We start from the raw sequence: 21470 nt of genomic DNA on the forward strand, positions 1-21470 counted from the left end.
ACTCTGTCTCTGGTGAAGCCTCTTGCCACCCCTGAGCCTCTGGCCTGTACCCCAGTTCTGTATGTACAAATAAATAAATCTTTATAAAAAAAAGATATATATATATATACACACACATGAAAATACTAACAGAAAGAAAGCTGGATTAACATACTGCAAATAGTACATTTTTTAATTAAAATGTATTTGTGTTGTTGATAGGAACAGAGAAGAAATCTATAAGCTAAAGGAGTACTATAACATTTGATAAATTAGTACATATTTAAAAAGTAAACATAAAGTATGTAAGGGTAAATATTTGTAGTATACCTCTATACTAGTTCTTTTATAGTGATTCCATAAATTTGTTTTGGATAACCAGTTACTTTATAAAATGTGACTTTTAATGTAGTTTAAAACAGCGAGGTTTTGATTTTTTAATCTCCTTTCTAAAGTAGAAAAACCACAGTAAATTTTTCTATCTCTTTATAATACCTACTGAACATGTTTGAAGTTAAATTTCTCATAAATGTTCATTATCAGTAAATTAGTCTTCCCTATCTTCAGCTTCCTAATATATTTGTCTTACATTTCTATCCATTTTTTAAATGAACTTCTAAAATATACCCTTTCTAATAATGACTCTTTGACTAATCAAGTTTAAGTAAACTCAAACTTAGCTAGAAGATAACATGAGTACTTTATTAAATTGATCATTTTTTTCTATGCAACTTATTTTTAAAATATGTCAAAGACTAAATGTAAGACTTTAGGAAAATATCCTTCAATACATTTTTTGACTGTATCATAAGCAGAAGTAGCTTTCCATAAGCTACATGGTAACAGGTTCATCATATAATATAACTAGTAATATAAAATTAATTTTTCATATTTCTAAAAGTCTTCTTTTTAAAAAAGATTTATTTATGCATACAAGAACTGGGGTATAGGTGAGAGGTGCAGAGGAGATGAAAGGATTAACCAGAGACAGTGGGGAGCAGAACGGGCAGATCTACTGAACTACACTGCTGAGGGAGCTGCAGTGGAGACAGGAGAAGTCTGCTGTGCCATGTGGGTACCTCCCTCGCCATGTGGGGATGGAAATGACATAGGCTGGCAATAGCTTAACAGCACTGTCTTTAACCTCTGCACCACCAGGGAGGCCCCCTAACATTCTTATTATTCTAAGTAATCTATGTCACAGTAAATCCTACTTCTATCTACAAAATCATTTCAAACAACTGGACTTTATAAACCGAGTTATTGATGAGCAAGGACACCTGGCTGACCATTTATCGTTTTATTTAGGTAAAATAAACTATTGTTCAGTTTTATCAATAGCTACCTAAGTTAAATAGAAAAGCAAATGTTGAATAATGATAATCAGGATTAAATATTTCAAGAATAAGTGATAATTGGAATGTTTAGGACTATGAAAAACTAATAAATATCAGAGTTCTAAACAAAGATGAGAGTGCAGTAGCTAATCATAACGTTAAAGCATGAGCTGAAGTCACAAATATATAAAGTATAATGCTCAGAGTTCAGGTGGGATTAGTTCTTTGGAGGAAAGTACCAGCTTTTACTAATTCCTATACCTATGGTAGATATGCAGATAAAGAAAATAAATAATTCAACAAAAAGAAAATCTAATATTAACAGTAAAACAACAAATGATAATTATTTGGCTTATTTTTTCTTTATGTATTTAAGGAGATTGAAGGATGACATATGCTTATTTATCTTTTATGATATTGTGGACAGTATAATTTTCAGTTTCAAAGTTTCATTTCAATTATGGTTTTAATGTACTTTCCCTTTGATATGTTTTTTAAATTTTAAATTTTAATTCTAAATAAATTGTAATAGTTATAAAATTATCATTTCTGACACTAAACTTTTTATTTGTTAAGTTCACCACTATTAATTAAATACTACACTAAAATAATCGTATCAAGGACTATATACTATAAAAACTAGGAATCAAACAAAACATCTATATATAAAAACTAGGAATCAAACAAAACATCTATATCTACTACTGTAAAATGATTGGTTTTTGACCAGTATTTAACAAGAATATTTCCTGCAAACTAAGTAATCAAATATTAACACTAGGTGGCAGACAGTTTAATATTCACTTCTGAGCAATACAGTTTCAAATTCTTTAATAGAAGCAATAAATTACAAGTTCAACACTCACTAACATTTTTTTGAAAAATTAAGTTTCTTAGATTGTTAATTTAATTTTGACTATTTAAAAGACTATGATGTTGCATAGACTCATGACAGAACATAAGAACTGAATTTAAAGCATCCTTTTAGAAATCTCAATCTTAAGTCTATCTAGTCTTGAGATCAAATAAATATGAAAGTTTGAAGGTAAATGTCTTCTTTTAAAGGGACTTTCAAACCCAATATTTTATACTATGTAGTTTGAAAAGAGCAGTCTCCGTGAGGGCAAGAAGTTTAGACACATGAAATATGGTGCTTTTTCATTTCTCCTCTATCTTATTGTACTCCTTTTCCTGGTATTATTTCATCACTCGCTATTTTCTCTTTTTACTCTATTCCTTCTAACATCTACTTTTGAACAAAAATTACAATATATTTGGGATAAAAGGTAGAAAAGTAATCACACTGAACAGTTATAAAGACGTAAGAAACAGCATGTTAGTTCTTTTGTTAATTTTTTGTTTGTTTTGATTTGCCTCAAAGCAACATATGTACAAAGAAAGAATGTATGAATTATCAAAAAGGTGCTATTAGTGCCAGAATGAGCTAAATTTACACTTTCTTCCCAGATTTCTTCTTGAAAATAATCAATGAGTGAATCCCTTATATCAAACTACATATATTGTAAAATTTTCAGATTAGTAAATATAGCAAAATATTGCATACTGCTTTAACTTTTTTTGCTTGAAAAGCACCATTTCCTTGACCTTTCGCTATTGTTTTTGAAAATTCTACTTTTATTCTAGTCAAAGAATTTCAAATTATATCTTCATAATTTGGTCCTTCCTTAGCTAAAACTCCATTACCTTGTCACTTTCAACAACACACAATCTTTTGGAGTTCTCAAATTCATCAGACCAAACAGAAAACACAAATAGATGTTAAAGGATTAAATTTCTTTTATTGTATTTTATATTCGATTAGTTAGTATTCTGGGACCTTACATTATATTGTATTACTTCATTTAATACTTAAAACAAACCCATCTGATAGGTGCTATTATCTCTGTTTTTATAAATAAATAAATTAAAGTTACAGAAAGGTTAAGGAACTGACTCAGTATTATTAACCCAGGTACTATAACTCTAAAAATCCACCTCTCAATTTCTATACTGCCCTTATCTTATTATTCACAAGGAGATTTCTGTATCATCAAAGATTTGATTTTAAGATTACCATTATACTTGTCAAAACAAAATTTCTAAAACTAGACTATAGCAGCTTATGAAACTAAGATCTAACTGTTCAGAAGTGAGTATGCTATCTGACACGTGGCTTTAAAAATGGTAAATGATAAAGCACAGGATAAGAAATAGCTAAATAACCACATAGCAAGAGTAACTGTCTTAGGAACAGTGCAAAGACTTAAATAAGTAACATTAAATATGGGTATTATATTTTCATTTAATAGTTAGCACATAAAAGTAATACTTTAAAGAGGGAAACTAAAATGTATCTCACATTCAAAAAAAAAAGGTTGGTGGGGGGTTGGGGAAGGGATGACTCAATGGGATATGGGAAAATGACTGTTAGTGCACTGGTGGTGGGCAGAGTATGAAAGTATAGATCCAAAAAATGTAAATCCATTTTACCTCAATAAACATAATCTGAAGGGGAAAATTAAAACCTAAAAATAAAACAATGATCAAATAGCTGAAATGCCTGCGTACTCGACCTGTGGTATTTCTTTGAACCATATTAACCATTATTCAACCACATACCTCAGGAAAGGAAATAAACCTCCAAATTTTCTAAAAATGTAACTTTTAAAAATGAAATGAAATACTATAATAAGTGGAATTACAGTTCTGGGATGCTTGCCAATTTATGATGAACTGACACTGAACACCTATGGTAGAATTTAAGATGGTTGTAGTTTTGCAGGAAAAAGGAAAAACTAAATATTGATCTTTAACAAGGGTTTTAAAAAAACATTTTAAGAAATATGAATAAGGAACTAATTTGTCAATCTAATTTAGAACTACACTTAATATAAAAAAGATAATAGGACTTTAATAAAACTTGTTTGAGTGAAATTATTTCCAAAAAGTTAAACAATAATAAATTCCTGATGTCATAGATGGGAAAGCAGTGGTGCTAAAAGAAGGTGCCTGCATGCTGTTGGTAAGAAAACTTCATTTTTTCCACCTGCAACTGGAACCAATATCATGGCAATTTGAAATTTCAATCTATGTCCTAAAAGTATATGAAGACTTACAGAAGTGAAAAATGCTGTTGAGTCCATAAAATGAATTCCCTATTATTTTTTCATTTGATATCCTCTATCAAATAAGTCATAAAAAATAAAACAATAATGTGAGAAATAAAAGGCAAAAAAGTAACCTTGATTATCAAAAAAGTTAACCTTAAAATAGTAATTACTGAAACATTTAACGTCTCTAGAAGCTGTTCTTTTAAAATAAGCTATGATTTTTAAGTACCAAAGCAAATTAACACAGGTAGAAATATACCCAATTATTGAAAGAGATTATTCCATATATAAACTTGATGAGGACTAGTATAAGTTACCCAGTTCAGATGCTATGGTTCTCTATAAATGAGGAAAACATACATAGAAAGAAGGATAGATAGCAGGTAGGGAATGTCAATCTAATTCAATAAAATATTTTGTGCCGCTGAGTATTTATTGCAAAAAATGACACACTGTATCTTAGAAGATCAACAGGCATATCCAAATAGAATGATAAACCCAAAGATAGTCTAAAGGGCTTTCCTCTCCTAACTAAGACCACAAGCTATAAGAAAAATATGATAAAGGAAAAAAGGGGGAGGGAAGGAAGGGTAGAGACTTTATTCTTCTGTGCAAGGCAATCAATAGGCTTGTACAAAGCAAAAAATAAAGACAATTTAGAAAGCAGGAAAAAACTTGATAGTTAAATATTATATCAAACAAACTAATATTCTTATGCTATGAACAACTCTAGACTAGAGAAAAATTAGTCCCCAAATCAAAGAATGAAAATTCAATTAGCTATGTATCAAAAGGATATATAATTAATTCACCAATACGTTAAAAATTTTCAGAGTGCTTCAGAGTGTTTTTAACTTGGCAGTAAGCATGTTTCTCAGTGTCACAGTAATTCTACAGCTATAGTGCATATTTTTAAATTACAAAAAATATATTTTTATGTACATTTAGACTTTAAAGTAGGTAATAGTATTTAACCACACTTACTAAATCATGAATATAAGCGTTTCAGCTATTAAATGTACAACTCAGATCTAACATATACAGCTACAGACAGATTTTTTTTTTTAAATAAAGGACACTAGGATAAAAGTTGGGGAAATATCATAAATTAAAAAATCTTAAGTTACATCCAGTACTGCAATGGACTTCGTGATGACAGAATTTTTTATAGTCTACCTACTTTGGTATAGCCAGCAGCTGTGGCAAGTGGTGGTAGTGATTCAGAAGGAAACGTCAGCTGCACATACTCTCTGGCAGCAGAATAAATGCACTCACTGATTTCTATCCCTGGGCCTCCCTTAACATGGAAGGCAACAATAATGAGCAGAGAGAAAAAGTCTGAAGCAGCTGTCTTAATCATTCAGATACTTGTATCTCTCACACACCAAAGATTTATGTGCAAATATATTCAATAGACAGGCAAAAATACTCTAAAGATCTTCTATTTTTGAAATACTGAGGATCATAAGAGATTAATATGAACATCTGTATTACAACAAACTGAATAATCTAGATGAAATAAACTATTTCTTAGAGTCTTCTGAGACTGAGTCAGTAAGAAATAGTAGAAAACCTGAACAGACCAATGACAAGCAAGGAAATTGAAATAGTAATCAAAATTCTCCCAAAAAAAACAAAAGTTCAAGACCAGATGGTTTTACTACTGAGATCTACCAAACCTTCAAAGACACACTAATACTATATTCAAATTCTTCCAGACAATTTAGGAAAAGAGAGTGCTTCCAAATACATTTTATGAGACAAACATTATTCTGACACCAAAACCAGACAAGGACATTTACAAGAAAATTACAGGTCAATATACTGATGAACATGTTTTAAAAAAAAAAAAAAAAAACCCTCAACAAAATCTTAGCAAACCAAATTCAACAAAGCACTAAAAGGATGATACATCATGGATCAAAAGTGGGATATATTCCAGGGACCCACAGATGGCCTAAAATCAATCAGTGTACCTCACTACATCAATAAAAGCAAAGAAAAAAAAAAAAAACCATTTGACTACATTAATGGTTGCAGAGAAAGCACTTAGTAGGAATCAACATTTAATCATGATAAAAAAAAAAAAACCTTCCCAAAAATGGGGACAGAAGAAACATATCTCAACACAATAAAAACATATTGACAAATTCACAGCTAATATATCCAATGACAAAAAAACTGAAAGATTTTCCTTTAAGATCAGGTATGTGACAAGCATGTCCTCTTTCACTATTACTACTCAAGACAGTATTCAAAGCCTTAGCCAGAGGAATTAAGCAAGAAAAAGATATAAATAGAATCAGAATTGACAAAGAAGTAAAACTATCACAATTTCCAAATGACATAATATATATAGGAAAAAAAAAAAACCCTAAGGACTCTACTAAACTACAGAACAATAAATCAGTAAAATGGGAAGCTATAAAATTAATCTTCAACAGTCAGGTGCATTTCAATATGCAAACAAAGAACTAGAAGAGAAAGAAATCAAGAAAATAATCCCTTTGACTATCACATCATAAAATATTAAATACCTAGAAGCAAACTTACCAATGGAGATAATGAAGCTATAAAATGAAAATTGTTAAAAGAAATAGAAGAAGACACAAAGAAAAATTGAAAATATTCTCTGTTCATGAACTGGAAGAATTAACATTGTTGAAGTGGCCATCTCACCCGAAGTCATGTACAAGTCAATACAATCCCTACTAAAACTTTAATGGCAGAACAAACATTACTGAAATTTTTAGCTAATTACAAAATACACCAAATAGCCAAAGCCATTCTGACAAAAAAGAGAAAAGATAGAAGTATTACACTCTCACACTTCAAATTATATGACAAATATACAGTAATCAAAACAATAAGGTATTATAATAATACCCACAGACCAATGGAAAAAGAATTGCAAGATCAGAACTATAAACTCACACTTATACCGGCATAACACTTATACAGACAAAATATACAAAAAGGAGCAAAAAGTATACAATGGAGAAAGGAAAGTCTCTTTAACAAATGATTTTGGGAAAACTGGACAGTCACATGCCTAAGAACGAGACTAGACCACTACCTTACCCCACATACAAAAATTTATTTTAAATGGATTAAAGTCATGGATATAAGAACTGAAACCATAAAACACATAGAAGAAAACAGGCAGAAAACCTTTATTAACACTGGCTTCAGGAATTTCTTTGGGATTCTCAACACTATTAGCGACAGAAACAAAAGCAAAAATAAACAACTTCTGTACATCAAACAAAGTTATCACAATGAAAGATACTATACTGAATGGGAGAAAATATTTGCACACTGGATATATGACAAGGAGCAAATATCCAAGAACTGCAAAAAAAGCGCTCATACAGCCCAATACAATAAAAAAGGGGGGGCAGAAGAGCTAAATAGACACTTCTAGTAAGAAGACATGCAGATGGCCATAGGCACACTGAAAAATGCTCATTCTCACTAACCATCAAGGAAATGCAAGATAATATTTCATCTCTTCAAAAAAGTCGAGAAACAACTGGACTGGCAGGGATATGGGGGAAAGGAGCCCTCCTACACTGTTGGTGGGATTGTAGACTATTCCAGCCCATATTAAGAGTAATATGAACAATACTAAAAAAACATTTAAATAAGCCCTTCCTGGTGGCATAGGGGTTAAGTTCCAATGCTATCACCACTAGGGCCTGAGTTTGATCCCTGGCCAGGAAGCTAACCCATCCAAGGCGTAGTAAACCTCTCCTATCTTACCTGCTGCTTCGCTCAGCAATGTATGTCAGCAGATCCACCTGTTCTGCTCCCACTCTATCTCTGTGAATCCTCTCACCCTCCTCATACTGTACCTCCAGTCTACACTCCAGTTCTGTAACTCCAGTTACAACCATATGGTGTTGTAACCCAATGTTACCTTAATTAAAAAATTATAAATAAATATTTATGACATAGCTAAAACTGAACCCTTACCTCAATGATCTCTAGTTTTTAACCTGGAAAAGTAATCAAGGTAGTCAGTTTAAATTTTCCAATGCAAGTTACGTTTTTATCTGACCTCAGAATACAAATATTTTGGATTTGAAGACTGAAACAAAATTTAAACCTCTTGGCATTAAAAGTTAGGTGTTTATTTGAGGTTGAAAGAGTGTGGTTCCTGCCAAAATGTTCCTGGCTTGGGAATCAGAGACCTTTTTGGTTCTAAAACTGTAATAATAAATATTTATGTCAAGATATAATTGTGAAGTGACAGAAAAGGTGTGACATATTTCATTAGTTTACACATTTAAAATAAAAAATTTCTCAAACTTAACACACATGTCTTGTCTACTATAATACAACTTTAGAAAGCTAAAATGTAATTCGGGAAAAGGAAAAATATTATTTTTCAGGTTGAGGCAAAGTTCAGGACTCAATAATCAGTTTGCCTTAGAGTACGAATACTAAGAATGATTTACAAAACATGGTTTCAGGTAATTCAATGGAGCTGAATAATCCTTTCAATAAATGGTACTAGAACAAAAGGGCATCTAAGTGCAGAGGATAAACATGGAAACTTATACCACACCCAAAAATTAATTTGATATAAACCAGAGGCCTAAGTATAAAACTTTACAACATAGGAGGAATCTTCACGGCCTTTAGTAAGGCAAAGTTCTCTTAGATACAACCAAAAGCGTGACACAAAAAAAGAACAGAACTGGTCAGTTGAACCATCAAGATTCAGTATGTTTATGCTTCAAAAGACAAACTTCAAGAGATCCCTGCCCTGGAGGTAATCCATATGGCTGGCGCAGCAGACCTCTCCTGACCCACCTGCTGCTCCCCTCAGCAGTGTACATCAGTCTATCTGCCTTTTCTGATCCCTACTCTGTCTCTGGTGAATCTTTTCACTGCACCTTTGGCCTGTACCCCAGTCTGTACGCACAAATAAATAAATATATTTTTTAAAGAAAAAGACAAACTTCAAAATGACAAGGCAAACCACACTTAAGAGAAAATATTGACAATTTACATACTTAACAGAGAATTGGTATCTGGATTATTAAGAACTATTATGCATAATAATAAGATAAATGCCTAAATTCTATAATAGACAAAGATTGGAAAGGACATTTCAACAAAGAACATACAGCAATAGCAAATATGAATATAAAAAGATGTTCTATATCTTTAGTCATAAAAGATACACAAATTAATTATGCAATCAGATGCTACTAGAATGATTATAATCAAAGTGACAGGTAATGATAAATATTTCCAAGGATGTGAAAAAACAGGTTCCCTTTATACAAATGGGAACATTAGAAAATGATTTCTAATCTTATTCTGATGTATTTGCCCAAGTGAAATGAAAACACGTCCACATAAGGACTTTCATGTGACTGTTCATAGCAGCACTATTCATAATAACTAATATGTGGAAATAATCCAAAAGTACATTAACTGATAGAAAAATTTACTGATAGGCCCTCCCTGGTGGCGCAGCGGGCTAAAGCACTGCACTAAGAAGCTGAAACCACTTCCGCATGAGTTCGATCCCCGCCTGCCCCAGAGGTGACCACATGGCGTGGCAGACCTCTCCTGACACGCCCGCTGCTCCCCTCAGCAGTGTACTTCATCGCTCTGCCTGTTCTGCTCCCCATTCTTTCTCTGGTGAAGCCTCTCACCGCCCCTGCACCTCTGGCCTGTACCCCAGTTCTGTATGCACAAATAAATAAAATCTTTAAAAAAAAATTTATTGATAGTATAATTTCTATCAATAGTATTGGCATATCATTCAGCAACAAAGAAGAAATGGAAAGCTGATCTCTTCAAATTTGAAACTCAAAAATAAAAATGTCAGAAACAAAAGTCCACATGTTGTATGATTATATTTATATGAAACATCTATATTTGTAAATCTATAGAGATAGAAAGAAAAATGGGAAAATGGGATCTGTAAACTGACAAGATTGATCTCTTGATTAAAAAGTTCTAAAACTGGACTGTGACTGCATTCTAAAAGCCTTTCTAGGCTTCTCATAGTACTTTTAATTTATTCTTTAGTAACACTGGACTCCCCTAGACAAGAGGATACTAGCTGGCTGAGTGCAGGCTCTCATGAGCATACAGGACATACACATTTCCTGACTTTCCCTGTGTCCATGCCCTGATGTGCTGGCAGCAACAATTCCTGGCCTTAAAAGAAAAAACTCCTTAGAAAAGTTTTTTTTCATAAATGCAATATTTTAGAAACACTGGGTTATAGGACACATATGTCCTGAGATTACATAGATGCCTAAGTTCCTTTTAGTGTACAGTAGGAAGTAACAGCAAACTACAGATATCCCCAGTTGTAATAGCTTCATAAGAAAATGAAAACTAAAAATCAAAAGATAAATAAAGCAATCAGTACACATCCCCAATTTTATTCCTCTAAATCAGTTGTAGATTTGTGATAACAATTGCTTCTCCTATGACAACAAATTTTAAATATATATATTTATAAAACATAAAAACATTAATGTGATTCTAAGAAATATGTTACACCTCTTTTTAAAAAACATACATGCACACCTGCTATTCTCCTATCAATCCTAGCAGGAAAACACTTCTCCTCTACATCATGAGCAACAGAAAAGCACTTATTAAAACATTAATCACAGTCCATTATATTCTGACTCACTGCCAAAAGTTCCCATTACATCACTGAAAATATCTATTAACCAAAACCTGCTTCTGACAAGTTACAGGAGTGCAGTATTTAGAATTTAGTAATGTAAAAGTCAGTTTAAAAAGAACAGTTACAAAATTGATTTTGCAGTGACAGCAAAAATAATTAATTTTTTTTCCAACATTTATTACCGAAAGACTGATTTAGCTGGTGTTTCTACTGTAAAATTATTTTTAAATTATTTCAAGTTTCACCTAGCATTATTAAACACATTTACTATGAAAGTATTAAACACAGACGACTAGTTAAAAAATTTCAAAATGTGCTGGATACAACACTTTATGTAAAACTAAATTGTCTTGTGTAAATATGGGCTTTGTTTAGAGCCATGTCTCACAGGAAATTGTAGAAAATGAAAACCATCCCCATTTTCCACTCCCACTCTTTAGGATTTATGTTTTTACATTTAAAGCCGTTTATGCAGAAAAACAAAACACAGGCAATACTACCTTTGAATCAGAATAATGATTACTTGGGGCATACTTATCATGTTAAAATCATTGAACATTATTAGAAATATAGCCAACTGATTCTATAGCAGTATTGACCGACTACCTAGTTTTTTTTACTAGTTGGATGTTTGTTTGAGAAGTATTAACACTGGTTTCTTCCAAACCAGGAGGAAGATGATATTTAGAGAACAAAGTACTATGAAAAAAAGCTTAGAGGTTATGAATAATTGCTTCCTGAAAAGAAAGACCATTAGTGGCTTATTATGATTTTACATAAAGAAACTCAATAGTAGAAACCAGGACAATTTTTCTTCTGTTTACTAATGAACATGATAAGGAAAACTCAATGAAAGTACTTATTTTAACAGAGATGTTTTAAAAAGCTACAAGTGACTGGAAGATGACTGAGGAAGTCTCTTTGAGAAGAAAAAGCATAAACTGCCTTAATAAAAACAATTGCATGTCTTCCTTCAAATTAAAATTTTCATAGTTTCTATTCTTTCTTGAAAGAAGAGTGAATGACAATTTCTAATGGCTTTTTAATTCCTTATGCTTTATACTAAATTTAGTTGGGAAAATAAATAGTAGAGAGAATTAAAGAAATTAAAAGCATGAAATACATAAGGAGTCAATAAGGAGTCGGGAAAAAGAATAGACCTTAGACCTAGGTTACAATCATAGAACATGATAACTAGCAGAGTTATTCAACTCAAGAGCCAATATGTTGTATAATTGAAAGATTAAGAGCCACTGAACTACACATGCCTAATAATTTCCTAACAACACAATTTCTAGATTATTTTTCTTTTTTATAAATTTTAGTCTTTGAATATAAGGGCAATTCCCAAATACTGAAGGAAAATACAGTTATCTACACTTGAAAGTATTTTAAGGGACTATGAATCTTTTCCCTCAAAATAATTACCTGAATCCTAGCCTGTGATCCTGATTCTTACCAAGGAAATGTAGAACTAATGAGTGATTGCATATTTTTCAGTACATTCATTTCATCAACAAGCCATTCATTCATTTAATAGCTTTTCGTTGTTGATGATGTCTTTAAAGACTCTCACTTTATAAAAACTCAAGCATATGTTTAAACAAAGGTTATCTTTAGGTGATTAACAACTGTTATTATTTTTTGCCACCCTCACTATTTATAAAACCCAAAACTGTCCCTAAACACAATTAACATTTTCTATTAAATTTTCTTTGGAATAACTAAAAACAAGTGATAAATTACAGGATCTACTGGCATACTTATCTCACTTATTCCTTATCTTTTTAAGTCTTCAACAAGTATTAATTGATTACAATATAAAACCCAATTAAAATATGGTCAGAATTTACACATTTCACCAAAGAAGATATACAGATGGCCAAAAGAAACATGAACAAAAGTCCTACATTGCCTATCACTAAGAAAATACAAGTCAAAACCATGATATGATTTCACCTCACACTAGTTAGGCAGGTATTATCAAAAAAGTTGAGAAATAAGAAAGGTTGGCAAAGATATGGAGGAAAAGAAGCCCTTATACACTGCTGGTAGGGATATAAATTGGTATAGCTACTATGAAAAAAAAATGGGAAGGTTCTGTTACAGGACAACCCTACTGTGAAATAGTTTGGCCTGATTTGGGTCCTCATAAGGGCACTTAAAAGGTACTCATAATGAGACTCAACTGCAGGTACACAGAGAAAGGTTAGTAAAAGATTTAGTTACAAAAAGGGGAAATGAAGAAAGGAATAACTCAGGGATAAAGAGAGAGAAATAACTGGTGAATGTGTCCTATCAGTTTCACTGAGCTGGAACCCCAAAAGCATGCTGAAAACAAGAAAAAAAAAACAAAGATCTCCAAGGCCCACATGTTTGGTTACATGCCAAGCCTGGCTGCTTACTCCACCCTCAGTTCCCAACAATCCTCCCTTTGGTCGTGATGATATTATGGGATTTATAATACATGATATCTTGGATCTCTGGTCTGGGGTGGGATTCATAAAACCCACTTGTGGAGTTTGTTCAGGACATCCTTTCCACCCAACAGTTCATCAAAAAGTTCACAAGTTCTTTGATGACCCAAACCCAGTCCTAAGTACATTTATTTCCTATAAATAAACTGGGTTAGTAAATATCTGATGAATAAATTGATGAATAAGCAGATTACTAGAAAAGCTGCATGTCAAACATGGATGTAGTATATGAACAGACTATAAATTCTTCAACTGTTTGGTCTTAGGGTCTCGTTATACTCTTAAAAGTTTATGAAGACTCCCAAAGACTTCTTGTTTCAGTGGGTTACATCTACTTATATTTTCCATATTTAAAAAAAAAAAAAACGGGAGGGCTTCCCTGGGGGCACAACAAGTTAAATCACAGCACTATGAAGCTACTGCAGGCACAAGTTCGATCCCCAGCCTCTGCACTTACAATTCCTTCTATGACTTTTGCCATCGTATTACATGATTATTTCTTTGTTTAATACTTATATGCTTAAATATCATTCCATAAGAGTCCATCCAATCACCACATATATAACATAGCATTCCACTCCAACCACAATATATATCCCTTCTCCATCCTGCTCTGTCTTCAAAGTGCTAAGCGCCACTAAACAGATCCATTAGTGTATTTTTATTATTGTTTTTACCCCAGTAGAATGAAAATTTCCTAACAGTAGGTACTTCCTCTGCTTTGTTCACTGCTTTATTGGGCTGGGGAGAGGGGGGAGGGTGAGGTGGGGAGACATGTTGGAAATAAGCATTTTTGTCCAAAAGGAGTTGGAAGGATTTCTAAAAACCTTAGTAACATACTCTTTAGTGAAGTTAAATGTAGCTGATTTCAGAACAAGAAGCTGACTGGGAGTTTTCTGATAAAACTTCTGTTAATAAGGAAAGTTGTACAATTTGAGTACAGTGTCCTTAAATATCCTTTTTAAACTATAATCTTCTACAAGTATCATTAAAATAAAGCTCATTCAGATTTTGAAATTTCCCTACATGGAGATGCTACATTGTGCAGCAGCGAAAAATTATCCTAAGAGACTGAGAAGCTAATCTAGCTTCCCACTAACCAAAAATGTGACTGAACATTTTCCTCTGACCTCTCCCATAATGAAGTTATTAGAGTTCACCCTTTTATAAAGAGGAGAAGATGCAAGGACTGTCTCTAAGAGTTTTTTTTGTCTCATCTCTTGCAATCTCTTTAGAATTAAAATTTAATAAATATTGCTAAATTACTGAACTGACATTACCATGCTGCCTCCCCCTAGTCTTCCTTATCACAGCAAGTGGCAGCTTTGCTGCTAGAAGTAACTCTAGAGCAACTTTTTATAAACCCCACATCTGAACTATCAAAACTTTTATAGTCTCTGCAATCAAAATTACGGCCATAATCGTATCATCCTCTCAACAACTACAAATACTGTTCCCATTTTAGTATAAGCCACTATCATCTTAACAAGGACTGCTGCACTGTAAATACCTGAGAACAGACCTTTCTAAATACAATTATATGATACCCATTTTTAAAAATTCTCCTATAACTTCCTATCTTCAAATAAAAATCCAGTCTTGATCATTATCTAAAAAAAAAACTCTACATGAACTAAGTGGGTTTAGCCTACCTCCTTATATATATATATATATATATATATATATATATATATATAAAACAACCTGTTACATCTCTCTTAACTTCATTCCCCTTCCTATTGTTTGTCCCTTACCATTCCCCTCTGATTCCAGATTATTTGGCTTCCTTTCTTTTCTTCATATACACTTTTCCCGAAAAAGAGCAAGTTTGAGTGTAGGGGAATACTTCAGTTGGTGGGTCCTCACTCTCAATTACTAATGCAGGACACAGAGAGAAACAACAGCATTAGTAACAACTGTAACCTATTATTTACATAAATGAGTACAAGTGTGTGAGAGAGAGAGAGAGAAATATGAATGGTAGGCTGACAGGTGGCCAGATGCAGTCTGTCCTACCCCAGTTACTACTGGTGTTGAAGAGGCATGCATTCAAGCAGGGTCAGCATGGCAAGATGGCAGGTGATTCACTCAGAAAACAAACAGGTGCCTGCTGTATAGAGCACATTAGGCTGCTGAGGTCTGAGGACAAGTCCCAGATGGCTTGCCAAAATGGAGAACAGAGCTGCATATGTCACAAAGAAGAGCAGTGGCTGTCCACTGCTCTGCTTTATAAGTTTCCATGGAGTCTCCCCACCACCCCACCCCAGAGGGGGATGTCTAGAATATGAGGAACTCCCAACTTGGAGCTTTCAGTTCAACAAAGCGCCACTACTACCCCAAGCATACAACCCCAATAATCTGGGAATACGAAGTGCATATTGAGGCTACAAGCCCCTGACATGGTAGTCTCGTCAGACCAGTACATTGATCCTCCAATACTTCCTTCCACCTCAAGGCCTCTGCACTTACAATTCCTTCTATGACTTTTGCCATCGTATTACATGATTATTTCTTTGTTTAATACTTATAATGCTTAAATATCATTCCATAAGAGTCCATCCAATCACCACATATATAACATAGCATTCCACTCCAACCACAATATATATCCCTTCTCCATCCTGCTCTGTCTTCAAAGTGCTAAGCGCCACTAAACAGATCCATTAGTGTATTTTTATTATTGTTTTTACCCCAGTAGAATGAAAATTTCCTAACAGTTGGTACTTCCTCTGCTTTGTTCACTGTTTTATTTTCAGCACTTAGAATAGTAACTAGTACATAGGAGGTGCTTCATGTATATTTGCTGAATGATAATGCTGACAAAAGGAAAGGACTGCTAAATTATCAGTTGTTTTCTTAATTAGCATGAGCTAAATACAATGAGATTTGATTTCCCAATAGAATCTATACAGGGTCTATAGAATTTTACAGTGATCTGGCAGGAATCAACAAAATCAAATAAATTGAGGTTGCCTTTTTTGGCTCCTATAAAAATCTGAACTAAAACTATATTTCACAGTAATAATTTAGATTCTTCAATGTTGCTTTTCCTCTGAGATTAATTTTGAAATACAGCTCAGATATTTTTAAATTAATATTATGATTTAATACTTTTAAAGACCTTTCTACAAAAGACTACTCTGGAATTGACTGCATAATTACATTTCCTCAGTGACCTTGTAATCTCGTGAGCATTTACTCTAGACTAAACAGCCTGGTTCAGCTGCCCTGTGTCTGACTTTCGATGAAAGAAACTTGTTTGACAACTGTTTCAAGCAAAACTATTTTTTTTTACATGATTGCATAAAAAACATTTAAAACTCACCAGACTAGAGTCAGACTAGAATTTTAAGCACAAAGGCTCATGTTAGATAAAGTGACCTGATTTCTAATTAAAATGCCAACAAAACAGATACTGTCATGGCCAGCAAAATAAAAGTTAACTGAGTAATACATTCATATTTATACCAAAGTATGACATACGTTATATACACATACATATTGCACTCTTTTTTGTGACTTTTGTATTTTTCCATATTCTTTGATATCTCTATGCCCATGAAACTAGCATATAAACCTAAGCAGACATTATCAAAAACACCTTTCTTCTATTCTTACCCAATTTATAAATAATATATCAACAGCTAAAGACCTTGCCCATATAGCAGAAATTTCTTCAATTTGATTTCAAAAATCACAACTCAGTATAAGAAAAATATCACATAAACAAACCAACAAGATACTTAATAATGAAACACTCAAAGAATTCACAAAAATTATCAGAAACAAGAAACTAGAGTTATCAGAACTACATTAACACCAGGTAAAAAGTATTCTAGCCAGATGCAAAAAAATACTACACTTAAGTCAGAGATGGAACATTAAGAGAAAAAAATGTTTTGTTTTGTTTTTTCAGATAACTGAGTCCCAGCTAAAAAGCCCCAGATATTCACCTAAAAGAGTGATCGAAATTAGAGCTCAGTAAAGCAACTACATACAAAATAAAAATATTTAGTAGTTTTTACATATAATAGCAATAACCAGTCAAAAAGCATAATGAATATTATTTTGTAACAACAGTATGTTAACTACAATATATTGAAAACTAATTTCTAAGTAAGTTTTCTATGGAAACTCAGTAAGATTAAGGACCTTTTTTTTATTATAGTCAGTTTGTAAATTTAAAGTAATTTCAAATAAAATCCCAAAAGAAGTGTTGTTTGGTTGTTATCTACAGGGTAATAGAAATGATTGTCTTACTTCTTGGTGATTTTGGTTTGTTTTATTTGATTGCTTATTTCACAACATTTTATTATGAATTTTTTCAAATGTAAAGAAAATTTGAAATAACTATAAAATATCATGTTAATTTTAGTCAACTAAGTTTACTTAAAAGAATGAATGTTTATATTTATGCTAAGAAATTTTGAAAAAAGTTAAGTAGCAAAGGAAGATCTGTCCTACTTACAGCAAGCAGAATTCTGATATGGCCCTCAAGATTCTTGCTTGTGTGCATCCTTGCATAATTACCTCCCTATAGAGATTAATTCACTCCTGAGATTATATATGGCAAAACACTTTTGAGTGCTTTACATGTAACAGTAATGGATTTGTAAGATGGATTACCTTACTCAGTAAACAGGTTTTTATCGCTGTTCTCTATAAGTCACTAAGGAAATAAAACCAATAGGAATTAATAGCGATCAAAGAAACTTTCTTCTGATTGCTATCAAGTTCTAGTTAACTAGGTTAATTCAAAATTATTACTATTACCACAGGTTCCCCCCCCCCCCACTGCTGGTTATGTAATAGTAGCTAAATAATCTTATCATTGGGTAAGAAGGACTCAAGATATTAAATCATCACAGTTTAAACCCTATAATACAACAGAACTTATTATCAGTTATATTAATAGAAGAAATAGAAATGTCAAATTTAGCTAAAACACTTTACCAAAAAAAAACACAAAGAAATATTTAACAGAAAATATAATAAAATTTTCTTCTATAGACTTTTAGTAAAAATGATGTCATTTAAGTTTATAACTGAAGAATGAATATTTTATTTATACTTTAACTTACAAATCAATAGTTTTTCATTATTTCTATTATAAGTTCACAAATGAACCGCTCATATTATATAACTCACTTATATCTGCTTAAGACAGTGATTATATCAGAATAATTTGAAATAACTTGAAACTATTTTAAATTATACCTGAATAATTTGAAATAATGAATAAAATAATAAGGCACATGTTTATATCAATAACTTTTCTTTGGGTGGACAGTACAAAATATTAACTAGAAAGCTGGTTGTTTATTAAAAAGACATTCTCACGGTGCCAATCAATGAAACTTTACTAAACTACCCACTAAAGCGGTTGTTAGGGGAATTTCAATTAGCAGTTAAGTTTTCCCAATGCTTGCTCCCACTGGCACAAAATTAATAAAACATGTCTACATATTGCCTTGAGCAAATTAGAAAAGTGCTGCCAGCTTAGTCTGAACTACAATTATATATTCAAAATACCTTCCTAAATGAGAAATTGTCATATATTCTTCACCTACTTCTTATGTTTAACTATATAAAGATATCAGTAATGGCCACCTAAATCTCACAGCAATGAACTTTTGACTTTAACCTTTATCCAAGTCATACAAGAAGACAATAAAACTTCATTGAAGTATTTTTGGTCTTTTTCGACGACCAAAGCCACATGTCACACAGGTTACACAATTGAAATTATTTTCAAAATGCATGCATCCACAATTTTGTACTATCAGAAGTGAAGTTACAAAGTGTACTCAACTTTATCATGTCAAATAGATATCAAAGAAGTAGAAATGATGTATTTTATTTATTCTGCATTTGTTCCTAGAGAAATTGAACTTGTTTCCACTGTAGACTAACATAAAATTAAATGAAAAGTTGGCTATAAAAAGAAAAACACAGGAGTGAAGTAGAAGCCAAAGTTTTGGGGGAAGAGGGAAAGCCCACTATAAAGGCATAAATGGGACTTATTAAGTGCAACCTTCTAACAAAGAAATGGACAGCCTAAAACTTAAAATATTTAGACCTATGTAATCCAATATAGTAGCTCCTAGTCAAGTGGCTATTTAAATTAATTTGAATTGAATAAAATTTAAAATTCAATTCTTCAATTGCACAGGCACACTGAAGTGCTCGGTAGAAATATATAATGAGGAACAACTATATTGAATAGAACAAGCACAGGCTACTTACATCATTTCAGAAAGCTTTACTGGAAATTTCTAGTTGGAAGATTTGCATTTAATGTAATTACCAATCTATTTAAGATTAAATACCCTCATGTTATTTGACTCCTAACTATGCCATCTCTTCTTTAATTTTTACTCCCTCTTTTTCTGCCTTTTTTCATTAACAAAATCATGTCATTAAGGACATTAGTAGTACATGTTTTCTCTGCTATTGACTTGCTGCCTATCACCCTTTGCTTTACATTTTTAGCAGCTGCTCTAGAGGTTTATATTAAACATCTTTAACTTACCCAGTTTTCTTCAAATACTACTATATACGTCACATACAATGTTTAAAAACATGACAGTGGCAGTTTTTCCCCTCTTCCTATCCTATATATTGTTATCACACATTTTACTTGTGCATTGTTATGTATGGCCATTTCCATGATCTCACAAATGTAATGGTGATGACAAATTTTTTGAAAAGTGCAAAACCCTGAAACAGACGAGTACCATTTTAAGTATATTGCCTTTATGGACATTATAAAGATTTCAAAAAAAATTTTTTTAGTCTTACTTCTGGCACTTGCTAATCTAGGAAGAGGTAAATATATTTATCACTTACAACTTTTCACATCCTAGGCAGTAATTCTGCCTCCGCAAACTTCAATTTTAACACTTAGGACAATAGTGATAACTTCATTATTTCAAATTTAGAAAAGGTTTTAGATTTTGTTTCATTTCTCCTTATATTAATGCTTCTGTGGCAGAACCTTAAAAGTATATAAAACTTAAAGAAATTCTAAGATATACCCAAACAGGTAAGTAAATCATCTGTCATTTTAATAGTAATTGATCTTGAAGCCTCTTTGGTCATAAGTGAATATAACATCCATTATGTTCAAGGTTTTGCTTTTGGTTTTGAAGGTACATGTAGGTTTTATCTGCTTCATCTATACTATTTTTGTTATTGGGTCTTTCCTTTTATTACTCCTAGTTACTTGATTTCATTAAATCCATGTTTTTTTTTCACATTATATTCTTTACATTGTTTAACTTGTTAAAAAAACAGTGATGTCTGGGCCCTCCCTGGTGGCACAGCAGGTTAAAGCACAGCAGTAAGAAGCTAAAGCCACTTCAGCATGGATTCCCGCCAGCCCCAGAGGTGATCCACATGGCTCGGCAGACCTCTCCTGACCCGCCCGCTGCTCCCCTCAGCAGTGTACTTCATCGATCTGCCTGTTCTGCTCCCCGCTCTGTGTGTGGTGAATCCTCTCACCGTCCCTGCACCTCTGACCTGTACCCCAGTTCTGTATGCATAAATAAATAAATCTTTAAAAAAAACAACAACAATGATTTCTGGGTCATCTTTTCATTCAGTAGTTTAGCTTAAGAAACAAAATATTACTTGCTCCATCCAAGGAAGTCTGTGCTACTCCTTTCAAGTATACAAATATACCTGCTACTCTGAGGCAGTCTGTGATCACCTATTTGTCACACAAATGTCATGGTCTCACTTCCAAAACAAATCCATAAAAATATGGCTTTTGGGCCCTCCCTGGTGGCGCAGCAGGTTAAAGCACAGCACTCAGAAGCTAAAGCCACTTTCACATGAGTTCAATTCCTGCCTGCCCCAGAGGTGACCACATGGCTGGCAGACCTCTCCTGACCCGCCT

At 32.7% G+C, this 21470-nt stretch overlaps 1 protein-coding gene across 1 annotated transcript in view; it reads right to left on the reverse strand.

Annotated features, from left to right (window-relative positions):
* The window catches only part of MNAT1 (MNAT CDK-activating kinase assembly factor 1), a 142630-nt gene that overhangs the window by 18686 nt on the left and 102474 nt on the right, over window positions 1–21470 (reverse strand). The gene's annotated exons all lie outside the window — the stretch shown is intronic.

This window comes from Condylura cristata, unplaced genomic scaffold (assembly GCF_000260355.1).
Source record: "Condylura cristata isolate star-nosed mole 26May11 unplaced genomic scaffold, ConCri1.0 scaffold00013, whole genome shotgun sequence".
NCBI lineage: Eukaryota > Metazoa > Chordata > Mammalia > Eulipotyphla > Talpidae > Condylura > Condylura cristata.